Source organism: Triplophysa rosa, unplaced genomic scaffold (genome assembly GCF_024868665.1).
Source record: "Triplophysa rosa unplaced genomic scaffold, Trosa_1v2 scaffold128_ERROPOS1313989+, whole genome shotgun sequence".
In the NCBI taxonomy this organism is placed as follows: domain Eukaryota; kingdom Metazoa; phylum Chordata; class Actinopteri; order Cypriniformes; family Nemacheilidae; genus Triplophysa; species Triplophysa rosa.
This window is the reverse complement of record NW_026634129.1, coordinates 48,084-64,630: the sequence shown is the minus strand read 5'-3', so window position 1 is coordinate 64,630 and position 16,547 is coordinate 48,084. Positions and strand designations below refer to the sequence as shown.

The following is a 16,547-nucleotide window of genomic DNA, read 5'->3' as shown; positions in this document are numbered from 1 at the left end:
AGGTACAAACACATCTGAAACATTAGCCATTAGTGATGTAATAATGAGAACAGTGTGTTAAGCAGTAAGCAGGCTGGTAATGTTAACAGCCTGAGGCTAATAGCGAATGATTTGATAAAAATAAATTATCGGTGCGTTTAAGGACGATTTTTGGTATGGGATATACTTAAGGATATGTTTTACCCTCGGTGAATAACAATTTAAAACACAAGTCTTAAGATATAACAAGAATAAACGATGTATTAAGAATAAGTTTGAAAGAGCTCCGACACAAACCACGCGCTCTCAGCAAACAGGAAGTGACATACTGTGATTCACAAGTAACAAAGGGGAAAACACACAATTAAGAAGAGACTAAAATCATGGAAGAGGTCATCTTTGAGGTAGAGGGGTATGGGAACTGAGGGACGCACTGGGGCATAGTCAGACATGGTTTGATCAATTACTTTCAAGACTGTCACAGTCTTCATTTTTGATACAACAAGAACAGAATGTGAACTTGTCAAAATGTTTTTTAACTGAAATGTGCCACACAAGTCAGTGTTTTGTGAGGCCTGCTTGACAACCATCATCACTTCAGTATTGCAATTATGTGCAGGTAAGCAGGGTGTGATGAGCAAGTTCACTTTTTAGGTGTTTCTGGAACATGTAAAAGAAAAAAACCTTCTTTCATGTACAACAAGAAGTGCCCAGGCACTAGGCACCGCTGGGATTTGAACCCAGGATCTCCTGTTTACAAGACAGGTGCTTTGACCAGCTAAGCCACGGCGCTAAGCCACGGCACCCACATTTCTCAATCTAGAAGCAAGAAAAACATTAGTCTACGAAGAGGTAATAAAAGCGCCCACACACTAGGCACCGCTGGGATTCGAACCTAGGATCTCTTGTTTACTAGACAGGCGCTTTGACCAGCTAAGCCACGGCACCAGCACTCGTACCAAGAGCAGCACGTTTGAAAAAACGAAAGGGGTCAAAACAAGATGACAAAGTGTCAAGTTGATGAAAAAGGCAGTCGACAGGTTGAAGCCCTATCTCTGGCAACTGAATGGTGTGCAGGATTTCCCTCAGAGATTAGAGAATGTCACTTATCCCTGCACGTTACAATGTACTTCCTACGGCACGTTGCACACGCATCAAACATTTGCGAGGATTAATGCCCATCCATCATCTCTACTAGATTTCAAACTGGGCAGTTTTAACTGTGTAAGGAGAATAGCCACATCTCGGGAGGCATCAGCAACGGTTAGGTTTCCCTAGTCTCAAGAGAACAAAGAAAACCCACAAAATTCCAAGGCACCGTTGGGATTTGAACCCAGGATCTCCTGTTTACTAGACAGGCGCTTTGACCAGCTAAGCCACAGCGCCAGCACCTGTAACAAGAGCAGTTAGTTTGACTGAAAAAATGAAAGGAGCCAAAACAAGATGACAAAGTGTCAAGTTGACGAAAAAGGCAGTCGACAGGTTGAAGCCCTATCTCTGGAGGATCACTTTTTATGTGTTTCTGGAACATGTAAAAGAAAAAAAACCTTCTTTCATGTACAACAAGAAGCGCACAGGCACTAGGCACCGCTGGGATTTGAACCCAGGATTTCCTGTTTACGAGACAGGTGCTTTGGCCAGCAAAGCCACGGCGCCTTTGACCATGTCTGCAGGTCATGTGACTGAAAAGTAACAAAGGGGCAAAAACTCACAGTGAAATGGAGGAAAACATGCACAGTTAGTTTTTCAAGACGAAGTGAATGTGTGTACCCTCTTCGTGTTACAACACTTCCTGCCCTAGTCAAGATGATTTTGAGGAGTTTCCTACAAACCTAAAGCAACAACGACTCTGGTGGGACTCGAACCCACAACCTTTGAATGCCAACATTTCTCAATCTAGAAGTCCAATGCGCTATCCTTTGCGCCACAGAGCCTTGTGCGCTTTCCGTGTAACTGTTTATTAGGGCTGCGGCGCATTCCAAAACTCTTCACCGGTGCAAGAAAAACATTAGTCTACGAAGAAGGTACGATACCCACACGCTAGCCACGCTAGCATTCCGAACCGGTCTGTTCACGCACTACCAAGAGCAGCACGTTTGGACTGAAAAGAAGAAAGGGAGCCAAAACAAGATGACAAAGTGTCAAGTTGATGAAAAAGGCAGTCGACAGGTTGAAGCCCTATCTCTGGCAACTGAATGGTGTGCATGATTTCCCTCAGAGATTAGAGAATATCTCTTACGCCTGCACATTACAACGTACTTCCTACGGCACGTTGCACATGCATCAAACATTTGCGAGGATTAATGCCCATCCATCATCTCTACTAGATTTCAAAACTGGGCAGTTTAAACTGTGTAAGGAGAAAAGCCACATCTCGGGAGGCATCGGCAACGGCTAGGTTTCGCTAGTCTCAAGAGAACAAAGGAAACCCACAAAATTCCAAGGCACCGCTGGGATTTGAACAGTCATCTCCTCTTTACAAGACAGGGCTCTTTACCGTCATATTTTATTCACAGTCACAACGCCCAGGGTCTTGTGAATGTGCATTGACATAGAGACAAAGCCGTGTTTTGTAGTCAGGTCTGCTTGACAACCATCATCACTTCAGTATTGCAATACTGTGCAGGTAAGCAGGGTGTGATGAGCAAGTTCACGTTTTAGTGTTTCTGGAACATGTAAAAGAAAAAAACAACTTCGATCATGTACAACAAGAAGTGGCCAGGCACTAGGCACCGCTGGGATTTGAACCCAGGATCTCCTGTTTACGAGACAGGTGCTTTGGCCAGCTAAGCCACGGCGCCTTGCCATATCTAGGTCATGTGACTGAAAAGTAACAAAGGGGCAAAAACTCACAGTGAAATGGAGGAAAACATGCACAGTTAGTTTTTCAAGCGAAGTGAATGTGTGTACCCTCTTCGTGTTACAACACTTCCTGCCCTAGTCAAGATGATTTTGAGGAGTTTCCTACAAACCTAAAGCAACAACGACTCTGTGGGACTCGAACCCACAACCTTTGAATGCCCAATTTCTCATCTGAAGTCAAAGAGTAGCTCATTGGCCACGAGCCTTGTGCACTTTCCCGTGTCCTGTTCGTAGGCCTGCGCGCATTCCGAACTCTTCACCGGTGCAAGACAACATTGTCTCGAAGATCGTACAAGAGGCCCCACCTAGCACCGCTGGATTCGATCAGATCTTCTGTTTACTAGACAGCGCTTTGACAGCTTAAGCCACGGGCCAGCACTGGTGCCGTTTGACTGAACGAGGGGCCACAAGATACAGTGTCAAGTTACGAAAGGCAGTCGACAGGTTGGCCCTATCTTGGAGTGTCACTTTTTATGGTTCTGGCACTGTAAAGAAAAAACTTCTCTCATGTACAACAAGAGTGCCCAGGCATCAGCCGCTAGTCTCACCAGGATCTCTGTTATCTGAGGCGTCTTATGACCCGCTAGCCCTCACCAACGCCACAGTCTTGGTGCATGTGATGACAAGTCAACAAGGGACAAACACACAGTTAGAGAGACTTAATCATTGAAGAGTCCACCTGGGTAGACGGGTATGGACTGGGACCACTGCGGCATAGTAGACAAGCTTTAGTCAGTATCATTTCAAACCGTCCGTTTATGTTTGGATACAACAACAACAGTTTTAATTGTCCAGTTTTAACTGAAACCGTGCACACAAGTCGTTTTATGTGGTGGTGTGTCTCTGTGTTTTCACTTTTCTTCGGTTTTGCACGTGCACTTGATTGTTTGCCTTGTTCATGGTTCTCACTGCCAGTGCTTTGTAACAATGAAAATTTAAAGCGCTATATCATTAGTTGAGTTGAGTTTGAGTCAAGGTGCTCCGGCTCTGGATTACTGTCAAGCGCCTGTCTCGTAAACAGGAGATCCTGGTTTCAAATCCCAGCGGTGCCTAGTGCCTGGCCACTTCTTGTTGTACATGAAAGAAGGTTTTTTCTTTCTTTTACATGTTCAGAAACACCTAAAAAGTGAACTTGCTCATCACACCCTGCTTACCTGCACAGTATTGCAATACTGAAGTGATGATGGTTGTCAAGCAGGCCTCACAAAACACTGACTTGTGTGGCACGTTTCAGTTAAAAAACATTTTGACAAGTTCACAAACTGTTCTTGTTGTATCAAAAATGAAGACTGTGACGGTTTTAAAATGAACTGATCAAACCATGCGTGACTATGCCCCAGTGCGTCCCTCAGTTCCCATACCCCTCTACCTCAAAGACGACCTCTTCCATGATTTCAGTCTCTTCTTAATTGTGTGTTTTCCCCTTTGTTANTAAGGCTGATAGTGGACACCCCTGTCTAATCGATCTTGTGATTTTAAAACATTCTGTTAAAAAACCATTACATTTATCTTTGTTATTGCCCTTTTATAAAATCTCAATCCATTTCGTAAAAACCTCCCAAAACCAAAACTCCTTAAAACCTCAAATAAATATCATGTCCACCCTATCAAAAGCTTTCTTAAAATCAAGACTATTACTACCTTCTCTTTTTTTTCCTTCATATACCATATTGTTCTCTTATCTCATCGTTGTATCGCTATATCTCTTCCTTTTACTCCATACGCCTGGTTTGTTTTAATTATCTTGGTATTACTTCTTTTAACTGTTTGCTAAAACTTGGCTAAAATTTTAAGATCTGTATTCAGCATGGTAATTGGCTGTAGTTTTTTAATCTCTTTTCTCCCTTCCTTTTATATATCATTTCATGAGCCCCATCCTTGTTTTTTCATTAATTTCTCCCTTTTCAAAAATCTCTTTAAAAACTCATTTAAAATCTTGATTAAAACTCCTTTAAAACATACATAAAATTCTGTTCCCAAACCATCTATTCCTGGACTTTTCTTTTTTACTTCATCGGACTGACTGCTTGATATACAAGATATGCAACTACGACTGGAGGCTGCGGACTACGCGCACTGGACCGGCTGGACACGACTGACCGGCTGGACCACGACTGGACGCCGGCTGCACCGGACTGGATGCCGGCTGCACCGGACTGGAAGCCGCTGCACCGGACTGGAGCCGGCTGCACCGGACTGGATGCCGGCTGCACCGGACTGGATGCCGGCTGCACCGGCGGGTTGGAGACCACGCTGCCCGCCGTTGCCTCTTCTTCTTCCGCCTAGCCACCCGGCTGGTGGTCGGGTGATGGAAGGGTATACGGAACGGCTGGCTCCGGCTGGGACTCCTCGGAGGTGGATCCCCAGGACGCTCGCCTCCCCGCTTGCCCACGAGGCTGGTGGACGGTGGAGAGGCTGCCGAGAGTGAGGGGGATGGCGTGGCGATGCCCACAACCCCGATACAAACAACGAAAGAAACCAACCCTCAAAGGAAAATCCGTGGTACCAGCGCGAATAAGAGAATTGAATAATTTGGAAATATGTTAAGACCGCTGGACGTCCAACCGCCCCCCACGACTTGGACAGCCAACGCCTCCACAGCACCATGAGGACTAAACAACAACGCACATACGCCTGCCATGGCCTTTTAAAATTCTTGTACCAATCGGCAATCGATATAAACTCAATAGTCATCCAAATATTTCTACAATAAAAAATTGACCCTTAAAACACATTCAACAAGTTCAACACGCTTATTGGCCAAAGAAAAGAAATTTCCATATTCGTTTTCCTCCCCGTGTACCACCCAATCGGGAAAATATTAAGACGTCACTGACTGCGCAGTGATAAACGAGACGACATAGTCTCTTTTTGTAGTCTCTTACTTCGCAGTTTACTTCCTTTATCCTTATTTCATCTTCCAGCATTTCAACATCATTCACGTTTTCTAAAGTCACCTCATATTCTTTGTTCTGTTTAGGTCTTACCGCCAGGATTTTTCCTTTTCCAATCTTTTCCGTTACAGCCTTTATAATGTCCTCAGCCCTCGCATTCACGTTTGAAATATCCACCGTCACTTTAGCCTCCTTCAAGTAATCCTTCTTTACGTTGTTCTTTCTTTGTTCCTTTTCATTTGTAATCCCATCTCGTCATCTTTGTACAGTTCCAGGTTCGTTTACCGTGCGTGTTCCTCCAGCCGTTTCCAAGTTCATTACCACATGTCCGTCCGCCATTTTTCACCAAACAAATGAAAAAAGTGCGCAAAAAGAAAAGCTCACTCCCCCCGAACAGCAAACGCTGTCGGAAGAAATAATTAAATGTGAAAAATGAAAAAAAAATTCAAAATAAACACTTGATAACTTGATAACTCAAAAAAAAACAAAGTCTGGTGAGACTCTCTCACCTACTGCTGCCTGCAACTCACACTTCCTGCTCGATAGTGCTGCTCAGGGTGGTGTGGCCGTAAGCGAAAGCTCACCGCCAGAGCTCGCCACATAAAGAAATCATCCAAAATGCGTTGAAACACTTAAGCTTACAGCACCTGGAATTCCCAGGCGGTCTCCCATTCAAGTACTGACCAGGCCCGACCCTGCTTGGCTTCCGAGATCAGACGAGAGCGGGCGTGCATTTTTTTTGTATTATTTTTTTATTAATATAGTCAACAAGTTTTTACAGAAATTTTAAACATTTACAGGCCTCCATACATTTTTAAGAATACATGTAAAAACAGTTAAAAAGTACTTTTGAAAATAAAAGATTTCTTTTAAAAGCCTTTACACAAACCAAAATATTAAAATCATAAAACTTTCTTTAAATAATCAGAGTGAAATATTCCTATTCATAACAAAACTTCTTTCACATTAGTTAAAACATCATTAAAATCAACCATGATCGTCCGGCCTCTTCCAGTTAAAATCTTCAAATATTTTACACACGTCATCAGTAAAACCTTTGTAAAATTCCTCCAACTTGTCTTGTTCCTTAAAATAAAAATGCAAATGCTTCATGTACTTTTCAACTTTCCTTTTCAACACCATTTCTACATCCATTACAAAATTTTCTTTTTTGGCAGGGACTCTCCTTTCCCATATTGCACTTTTCATCAACATAACAAGCAGGTTAATCGCTTTTCTGTTCTCACATTTTTTGTGTTCTCCCAACATTAACATCTTGTTCCAGTCCATTTCTTTCTCGTCTTGTCCCCCTCTCAGCCTCTCAAACAAACATTTACATTTTTCGTTAAAAACATTCAATTTCTTACAGTATAAAAACACATGTAAAAACCCCTCGTCTTCTTCTTTACACACTTTACAAGTTGCGTTTTGCTCCATCCCAATTTTTTTCAACAATGCATCTGTAAAAATTGCCTTGTGCCTTATCAGGTACTCTGAGTTTCCCAGTTTCGTCTCAATTAACTTCCCCTTCATATTGCTCCATATATTTTCTTCTCTCAGATCTTTGTGTTTCTGTTGCCAGTATTCGTTCGCAACAGGTTTCTTAAAAACACTATCTCTAAAAAAACAATAAAACATTTTCACAGTACATTCTTTAAAATCTCTTAGTTCCTCCCCCAACATGACGTACACATCTTTCTCTTGTTTCCCCTGTTCCATGTTTTCTATTTTTCTGATCCAATCTTCAGGTATTGCACTTTTAATTATGGTAAACTTATTTACAATTTCTTTTCTGCTATATTCTTCTTTTGCTTCCTCCAAAGTGTCCACAATGTACTGTACAGGTAAAAATCCTTCCTTAAACTCGTATAAAACATCTCTCACTTTCGTGATCCCAACATCCCACCACTTCTTAAAAAACACTTCTTTTCCTTGGTTTAAAATGTTCTTATTTAAAAACAGAGGTTGGTTTAAAAGGCTTTCTCTACAATTCGGGATGTGCTGTACAAAAGATAAAAATTTTCCCCATGCGCTCATCATTTCCTTGTAAAAATCCGGCATCTTTTCTGTCATCCAAGCTTTTGTTTTCATCCATAAAATGTCATCACCCAAGTTAAAATGACCACATTTGTTTAAAAAATATTGCATCGTTTTCTTCCATGCCGTTACATTCCCATCATCTAGATACTTTTTTACAATTTTGACTCTCAGACTGTTTTTCCTCTGCGCTACATCTATTAGACCCAACCCACCTTTTTCCACTGCCCCTATCAAAGTGTCGTATGCGATTCTCGGAGGTTTCCCTTCCCATAAAAAGTCTAAAAAACATCTCTTCAATCTTTTTTCAATCCACACAGGCATGGGTGACACATATAAAACATACCATAACTTAGACATCATTAAAACATTTGAAATTAAAACCTTCCCTTTAAGACATAATGTTCTCAATTTCCAAAAATTCAGTCTTCTCTCAATGTCTCCTAAAATACCTTCCCACATTGTTTCGTTTACTCTCTTTTCATCTTCCCCCCATTAAAACTCCTAAAATCTTGATTTCTTTAACTTCTTTAAAATCAAAATGACTTGTTAAAAACTGCACATTCCCACATCTCATATACACGGTTTTATCTTCGTTAACTTTCCCTCCTGACGCTTCACAAAATTTCTGTACGATTCTCATAGCACTCTTTACACTCTTCATGTCCTTCACAATAAGCGTGGTGACATCCGCATACTGAAAAATTGATTCTCCTTCTGCATTCCCTTCTACATTAATACCTTTTATTTCCTTTTCTTGCCTCATGGCCAGCCCCAAGGGTTCCGCAACTAGAGAGTACAACAGCGCTGACATGGGACACCCTTGTCTTATGGATCTTGTTATTCTAAAACATTCTGTTAAAAACCCGTTACATTTAATTCTACTTACAGCTCCATTGTATAAAATCTTCACCCACTTGATAAAATTCTCTCCAAATCCAATACACTTTAAAACTCCAAATAAGAAATCATGTTCCACCCTGTCAAAAGCCTTTTCAAAATCCAAACTAATAACATATCCCTCAGTTTTTTTCTCCTTCATGTATCTTATAGTGTCTTTTATGCTTATCGTCGTGTCCGCTATATCTTTCCCTTTAACTGTGTACGCTTGATTCGTCTTGATTATTCTCGGCATCACTTCTTTCAGTCTGTTTGCTAAAATTTTGGATAAAATCTTCAAATCAGTATTTAACATAGTAATCGGTTAATCTTTTCTCCTTTTCTCTTATATATTATTTTCATTAAACCCATACCCATTCTTACATTCATCTGTCCCTTCTTAAAAATCTCATCATACACTTCCTTTAAAATACTGGTTAAAACATCCTTAAAAACAATATAAAACTCGCTCCCCAAACCATCTATTCCAGGACTTTTCTTTTTGTTTAATTCGTTTATGTCTCTTTCTATCTCCTCTTCACTTATCTCTTTGTCACAATCTTCCTTGTCTTCCTTTTCTACTTTTGTTTTTATCTGCTTTAACATTTCTTCTTTTTCATCATTCACTCCTTCAGTTGTAAATAATTTTTCATAATACCTTTTCATTTCTTTTAGGATTTCTTCATTACTCTTTACTTCTTCTCCGTTCTCCTTCTTTACTACTTTTATAGTTTCAGCCTTACCTTTTCTTCTTTCTAGATCAAAGAAAAATTTTGTACATTTTTCACCCTCAACGATGTACCGAGCTTTGCTTCTCAATCTTGCACCTTCGTATTTCTTTTCTTCTGTTTCTTTAAGTTTATCTTCCAATTCTTTTATCTTTGACATGTCCTTCTCGCCGTGATTTAGCTCTTTTTCCAAATTCTCAATTGTTCCCTTTCCATTTTGTCTTTTACATTTCTTGATTAGTCTGCAGAGTTTTATTGTATGATTTTTAACTAAGTGTTTCACATTTTCCCACCATATTCTTTTATCCTCCTCATACATCGCATTTCCTTTTTCTTTTTCGATAAGCGTCTTTATATCTAAAACATAACCTTCTCTTTTTAAAACCTCCGCATTTAAAACCCACACACCTGGACCTCTCTTAATCGTACTAAAATCAATCTGCATGTACATAGGCTTGTGATCGCTTCAGCTCGTTTCCTCGTATCTCACATTATCAATAAAACCTTCTAAATTCCTCGAACACAAAATAAAATCAATTCTTGTTTGACACAAAATTCCCCACCCTTTGTCTTCTTGAATATCGCCGCCTTCTTTCGTTCATTTCTCTCCACACATCCACCAAGTTATTGTTTTCCATTATTGATTTTAACTTAAAAGGGTATTACAATCACCCATCAACAAGACATCCTTATTCTTATATAAAAGTGACCTAAAACCGTTAAAATATTCTCTCTTTTCCTTCTCCTCCGTAGGTGCATGTACATTTATCACTACAGTTGTTTTACCTTCGTATTCCATTTCCACTGCTAAACATTTCCCAACATCATCTTTATAAATAACCTTGCATACAATGTTCGTATTTTCTCTTATTAAAAAGGCCACTCCTCTGCCAAACCTCTTATCTTCGTTATTATGTAAAATCTCACCATTCCATCTTTTCCTTAATTCACATATATGCGTTTCTCTCCAATTTGTTTCTTGTAACACAATAACATCTTCATTTTTAAACATTTCTTTCAGTTTTTCAAATTTGTTAAAATCCGAGAGACCTCTGGCATTAAAAGTGACCAAACTTAAAACCATAAAAAATAAATAAATAAATACTTTCATAAAACCCATGTCTTCAGTTCATGTCCTCCACATCTTTTAACAGTTCAAATCTATTCTTTAAGAAGTCTTTGTTATGCACTTTTTTCTTAACTCCTTCTAAAATTGGTTTTACCTTTTGTTGTTTTTCGCAGTTTCCAAAACTCTTCACCTGGTGCAAGAAAAACTATCTTAGTCCTCTGACGTCAGTACAAAGAGCCTACACACTAGGCACCGCTGGGATTTGAAACCAGGATCTCCTGTTTACAGACAGGCGCTTTGACCAGCTAAGCCACGGTGCCAACGCCAACAGCGGTCTGGATGATTGTGATTCACAAGTAACAAAGGGGAAAACACACAATTAAGAAGAGACTGAAATCATGAAAGAGGTCACTTTGAGGTAGACGGGTATGGGAACTGAGGGACGCACTGGGGCATAGTCAGGCATTTTTACAGTTCATTTCAAAACCGTAAGTCTTCAATTGTGATACAAAAAGAACAGTTTGTGAACTTGTCAAAATGTTTTTTAACTGAAACGTGCCACACAAGTCAGTGTTTTGTGAGGCCTGTTGACAACCATCATCACTTCAGTATTGCAATACTGTGCAGGTAAGCAGGGTGTGATGAGCAAGTTCACTTTTTAGGTGTTTCTGGAACATGTAAAAGAAAAAAAAACCTTCTTTCATGTACAACAAGAAGTGCCAGGCACTAGGCACCGCTGGGATTTGAAACCAGGATCTCCTGTTTACAGACAGGGCTTTGACCAGCTAAGCCACGGTGCCAACGCCAACAGCGGTCTAGGGATGATTGTGATTCACAAGTAACAAAGGGGAAAACACACAATTAAGAAGAGACTGAAATCATGAAGAGGTCACCTTTGAGGTAGACGGGTATGGGAACTGAGGGACGCACTGGGGCATAGTCAGGCATTTTATCAGTTCATTTCAAAACCGTAAGTCTCAATTTGATACAAAAAGAACAGTTTGTGAACTTGTCAAAATGTTTTTTAACTGAAACGTGCCACACAAGTCAGTGTTTTGTGAGGCTGCTTGACAACCATCATCACTTCAGTATTGCAATACTGTGCAGGTAAGCAGGGTGTGATGAGCAAGTTCACGTTTTAGGTGTTTCTGGAACATGTAAAAGAAAAAAACTTCTTTCATGTACAACAAGAAGTGGCCAGGCACTAGGCACCCTGGGATTTGAACCCAGATCTCCTTTTACGAGACAGGTGCTTTGGCCAGCTAAGCCACGGGCCTATGCCCATGTCTGACTGAAAAGTAACAAAGGGGCAAAAACTCACAGTGAAATGGAGGAAAACATGCACAGTTAGTTTTTCAAGCGAAGTGAATGTGTGTACCCTCTTCGTGTTACAACACTTCCTGCCCTAGTCAAGATGATTTTGAGGAGTTTCCTACAAACCTAAAGCAACAACGACTCTGGTGGGACTCGAACCCACAACCTTTGAATGCCACATTTTTCAATCTAGAAGTCCAAGCGCTATCCTTGCGCCACAAGCCTTGTGCGCTTTCCGTGTCACTGTTTATTAGGGCTGCGGCGCATTCCAAAACTCTTCAACGTTGCAAGAAAAACATTAGTCTACGAAGAAGTAAACAAAGAGCCCACACACTAGGCACCGCTGGGATTCGAACCCAGGATCTCCTGTTTACTAGACAGGCGCTTTGACCAGCTAAGCCACGGCGACACAGCCCACCCGTACCAAGAACAGCACGTTTGACTGAAAAACGAAAGGGGCCAAAACAAGATGACAAAGTGTCAAGTTGATGCAAAAGGCAGTCGACAGGTTGAAGCCCTATCTCTGGCAACTGAATGGTTGCAGGATTTCCCTCAGAGATTATCTCTTACCCCAGCACGTTACAACGACTTCGTACGGCACGTTCACAGCATCAAACATTTCGATGATTAATGCCCATCCATCATCTCTACTAGATTTCAAAACTGGGCAGTTTAAACTGTGTAAGGAGAAAAGCCACATCTCGGGAGGCATCGGCAACGGCTAGGTTTCGCTAGTCTCAAGAGAACAAAGGAAACCCACAAAATCCAAGGCACCGCTGGGATTTGAAAACCAGGATCTCCTTTTACAAGACAGGGCTTTGACCAGCTAAGCCACGGGCCAACGCCAACAGCGGTCTGGGATGATTGTGATTCACAAGTAACAAAGGGGAAAACACACAATTAAGAAGAGACTGAAATCATGAAGAGGTCACTTTGAGGTAGAGGGTATGGGAACTGAGGGACGCACTGGGGCATAGTCAGGCATGTTTATCAGTTCATTTCAAAACCGTCACAGAGTCTTCAATTTGATACAAAAAGAACAGTTTGTGAACTTGTCAAAATGTTTTTTAACTGAAACGTGCCACACAAGTCAGTGTTTTGTGAGGCTGCTTGACAACCATCATCACTTCAGTATTGCAATACTGTGCAGGTAAGCAGGGTGTGATGAGCAAGTTCACTTTTAGGTGTTTCTGGAACATGTAAAAGAAAAAAACCTTCTTTCATGTATCATGTGTGTCCACTCAGTTGTGCTCTTTCTTACAAAATAATGACATACACGAAAAATTCCAGTCAGGCTTTAGACCGCATCATAGTACTGAAACTGCGCTCGTTAAAATTACAAACGACCTGCTTATAGCATCAGATAAAGGTAACATCTCACTCCTAGTCCTGCTTGACCTTAGTGCTGCGTTCGATACTGTAGACCATAAAATACTTCTAGATCGCTTACACAATATACCGGTATTCAGGGACAGGCACTACAATGGTTCAGATCTTAATTATCAGACAGACATCAATTTTGTCCATTTAAATGGGGAATCACAAATCTAACGCAAGTAAATTATGGATTACCTCAGGGATCGGTTTTAGGACCCTTGCTATTATCCATATACATGCTGCCCTTGGAAACATTATTAGAAAACATGGAATTAGCTTCCACGTTATGCAGATGATACTCAGCTATATATCTCATCAAGACCAGATGATTCCTTCCAATTATCCAAATTGGCAGAGTGCATCGACGAATAAAACATTGGATGACTTGTAATTTCCTCTTTTAAATTCTAATAAAACAGAAATATTACTTATCGGACAAAGACATCGTAGAACAGAATATTTCGGATTATAACCTGCAAATTGAAGTGCATGTCAAAATACAGAACATAGTTTGAGTGGCTTCACACAATTCTTTGTGTGAATTTATACAGACTTCAAAGACACAAAAAACAGTAAACTCGGCGTTATATTAGACAGCAACCTGTCATTTACAAATCACATCTCAAATGTCATCAAAAACAGCCTTCTTCCACCTTAGAAATGTTGCCAAATTGACGAAAATATTTATGTGTGCTGACGCAGAGAAGCTTATTCATGCATTTGTGACCTCAAGACTTAACTACTGTAATGCACTCTTAGTGGTTGTGCCTGCATCATCAATAAACAAACTACAGTTAGTTCAGAATGCAGCTGCCAGAGTTCTAACCAGGTCCAGAAAATACGATACATAACCCCAATGTTATCAACCCTTCACTGGTTACCCATTAAGTATCGTATTGACTTTAAAGTTCATTTTAATTACTTATAAAGCCTTAAACGGTTTAGCCCCAACCTACATAACAGAGCTTCTACCACACTACAACCCATCACGCTCTCTAAGATCTCAAAACTCCAGACTTTTGATAACACCTAGAATAACTAAATCCACCAAAGGGGGTAGAGCTTTCTCATACGTAGCACCTAAACTCTGGAATAGCCTCCCCGATACTATTCGAGGGTCAGACACACTCTCCCAATTTAAATCTAGATTAAAGACACATCTTTTCAGCCAAGCATTCACTAATACATAGCTAATGAACAGCAGCTACGCTAATTATTCTCTTTCTGCCCTCGCCTCGGGATGCCCATCCCGAGGTAGGGAGAGATTCCGCCAGAGCCCAGATGAACGTCATATGCCCATCCCAACTAGAGATTACGCCAGCTACATCGAAAATCCCGTGCCATCCTCCTGCGAGAGCCTGCGGACTGACTGACCATCCAGCTCCATCCAAGGCAATTCCATCACCACCCAAGAAAAAGGCGACCATCTGGCCGGCCCAGCTCAGACAATTCCATCCCCAACCGAGAGCAAAGACGGACTACCTGTCACATAAATGCTAAATTTACAATACTTGGTATTTAATGCTAAACTTACATCACACGACAGCAGTTTGAAGTTATGGCTGCACTCAGTGACTTTGATTGGAGGTAGCTGGGTGGGTGTTGTGGGGAGTGGGGGGGCTTGTTGGTTGTGGTTCGGGGCGTTTCATTTGTTGGGACTGTGTGGGTCTGGTCTGGTTGGTCTTGTTTTGTGGTCGATGTCGGACAACAGAGGAATAAAGTTAATTATGCCATTACTACTTTTCCCTGGTTGTTCCTCTGTTGTCTGTTGTTGATCGCGGAATGGGACCGGGTTGGACCTGCACGGTTTCGGCGGGTGGGGCTTCATGCGTTGCGGCTCATGGGCTCTCCCTGTTCTTCGTGGACGTTGCTCGGTGGCTTTGGTCGGGGTCACTGAGTGCAGCTATGACACGTCAAAGGAGATCTGGCCCTCCCGGCTGAGCCTGGTTTCTCCCGAGGTTTTTTTTTCTCCATTATTCAGCATTGGAGTTTGGGTTCCTCGCCACAGCAGAGCAGTGCAGTGTTGGCTTGCTCACCGGGAGACTGCATTTATTTATTTATTTATTCATTTATTTATTATAATGATCTTGCTTGGTCTATAAACACCATGCACTGTGCTGTGTTTCAGCTTTCTGTGTTTTTCTTATTTGCTCCTGTAAAGCTGCTTTGGAACAATGCACATTGTGAAAAGCGCTATATAAATAAAATTGAATTGAATTGAATTGAATGTACAACAAGAAGTGCCCAGGCACTAGGCACCGCTGGGATTCGAACCCAGGATCTCCTGTTTACGAGACAGGTGCTTTGGCCAGCTAAGCCACGGCGCCTTTGACCATATCTGCAGGTCATGTGACTGAAAAGTAACAAAGGGGCAAAAACTCACAGTGAAATGGAGGAAAACATGCACAGTTAGTTTTTCAAGGCAAAGTGAATGTGTGTACCCTCTTCGTGTTACAACACTTCCTGCCCTAGTCAAGATGATTTTGAGGAGTTTCCTACAAACCTAAAGCAACAACGACACTGGTGGGACTCGAACCCACAACCTTTGAATGCCCACATTTCTCAATCTAGAAGTCCAACGCGCTATCCATTGCGCCACAATGCCTTGTGTGCATTCCATGTCACTGTTTATTAGGGCTGCGGCGCATTCCAAAATTCTTCACTCGTGCAAGAAAAATATTAGTCTATGAAGAAGTAAACAAAGAGGCCACACTAGGCACCGCTGGGATTCGAACCCAGGATCTCCTGTTTACTAGACAGGCGCTTTGACCAGCTAAGCCACGGCGCCAGCACCTCTACCAAGAGCAGCACGTTTGACTGAAAAAATGAAAGCGGCCAAAACAAGATGACAAAGTGTCAAGTTGATGCAAAATGCAGTCGACAGGTTGAAGCCCTATCTCTGGCAACTGAATGGTGTGCAGGATTTCCCTCAGAGATTAGAGAATATCTCTTACCCCAGCACGGTGTTTTCTGGAAATTAGTTACAGAATTTACACAATATAGGAACTCTCCAGAAGGATAAATATCACATACAATGTTTAAATTAATTTCTTTGATTTTTGGGTTAAAGTGGAAACTTTAAATAGGAGGTTCTAATATGTTTAAGCATTCGTTAGTAAAAGAAAAGATCTAAATTCTTTCTTACAGACTTGACATGGTTGAGAGAGAGAGTTTGTTTATTAAAAGTTTTACAACATTTCTCCCTTTTAAATCCAAGAAAATTTTGATAAAAACCGTGAACGCGATCTATTACATTGCTGACGTTTCCAGTCGACTCGACAGCGCGATTAGTGAAGTTGTCTGTCTTGCCTGCGCTGTTTTCACTCCTCCCTGTCACTTTATGTGGACAGAACCCAAACGCAGGCAGGTGAAGGGTTTAAACAGAGAAGACTTTAATAAAAACAGGAA

At 41.3% G+C, this 16,547-nt stretch overlaps 10 non-coding genes across 10 annotated transcripts; all 10 read right to left on the bottom strand.

Annotated features, from left to right (window-relative positions):
* Window positions 1–698: 698 nt before the first annotated feature.
* trnat-ugu (transfer RNA threonine (anticodon UGU)) lies at window positions 699–772 on the bottom strand. The gene has a single exon. It is a non-coding gene; the product is annotated as a tRNA-Thr (tRNA).
* An 81-nt stretch (window positions 773–853) lies between these two features.
* trnat-agu (transfer RNA threonine (anticodon AGU)) lies at window positions 854–927 on the bottom strand. Its single transcript has one exon. It is a non-coding gene; the product is annotated as a tRNA-Thr (tRNA).
* Window positions 928–1,291: 364 nt separating this feature from the next.
* Window positions 1,292–1,365, bottom strand: trnat-agu (transfer RNA threonine (anticodon AGU)). Its single transcript has one exon. It is a non-coding gene; the product is annotated as a tRNA-Thr (tRNA).
* A 196-nt stretch (window positions 1,366–1,561) lies between these two features.
* On the bottom strand, window positions 1,562–1,635 carry trnat-cgu (transfer RNA threonine (anticodon CGU)). Its single transcript has one exon. It is a non-coding gene; the product is annotated as a tRNA-Thr (tRNA).
* Window positions 1,636–1,823: 188 nt separating this feature from the next.
* trnar-ucu (transfer RNA arginine (anticodon UCU)) lies at window positions 1,824–1,913 on the bottom strand. Its single transcript is given in 2 exon segments — window positions 1,824–1,859; window positions 1,877–1,913. It is a non-coding gene; the product is annotated as a tRNA-Arg (tRNA).
* A 793-nt stretch (window positions 1,914–2,706) lies between these two features.
* trnat-cgu (transfer RNA threonine (anticodon CGU)) lies at window positions 2,707–2,780 on the bottom strand. Its single transcript has one exon. It is a non-coding gene; the product is annotated as a tRNA-Thr (tRNA).
* Window positions 2,781–12,097: 9,317 nt separating this feature from the next.
* On the bottom strand, window positions 12,098–12,171 carry trnat-agu (transfer RNA threonine (anticodon AGU)). Its single transcript has one exon. It is a non-coding gene; the product is annotated as a tRNA-Thr (tRNA).
* A 3,221-nt stretch (window positions 12,172–15,392) lies between these two features.
* On the bottom strand, window positions 15,393–15,466 carry trnat-cgu (transfer RNA threonine (anticodon CGU)). Its single transcript has one exon. It is a non-coding gene; the product is annotated as a tRNA-Thr (tRNA).
* Window positions 15,467–15,654: 188 nt separating this feature from the next.
* trnar-ucu (transfer RNA arginine (anticodon UCU)) lies at window positions 15,655–15,744 on the bottom strand. Its single transcript is given in 2 exon segments — window positions 15,655–15,690; window positions 15,708–15,744. It is a non-coding gene; the product is annotated as a tRNA-Arg (tRNA).
* Window positions 15,745–15,853: 109 nt separating this feature from the next.
* trnat-agu (transfer RNA threonine (anticodon AGU)) lies at window positions 15,854–15,927 on the bottom strand. The gene has a single exon. It is a non-coding gene; the product is annotated as a tRNA-Thr (tRNA).
* Window positions 15,928–16,547: the final 620 nt, after the last annotated feature.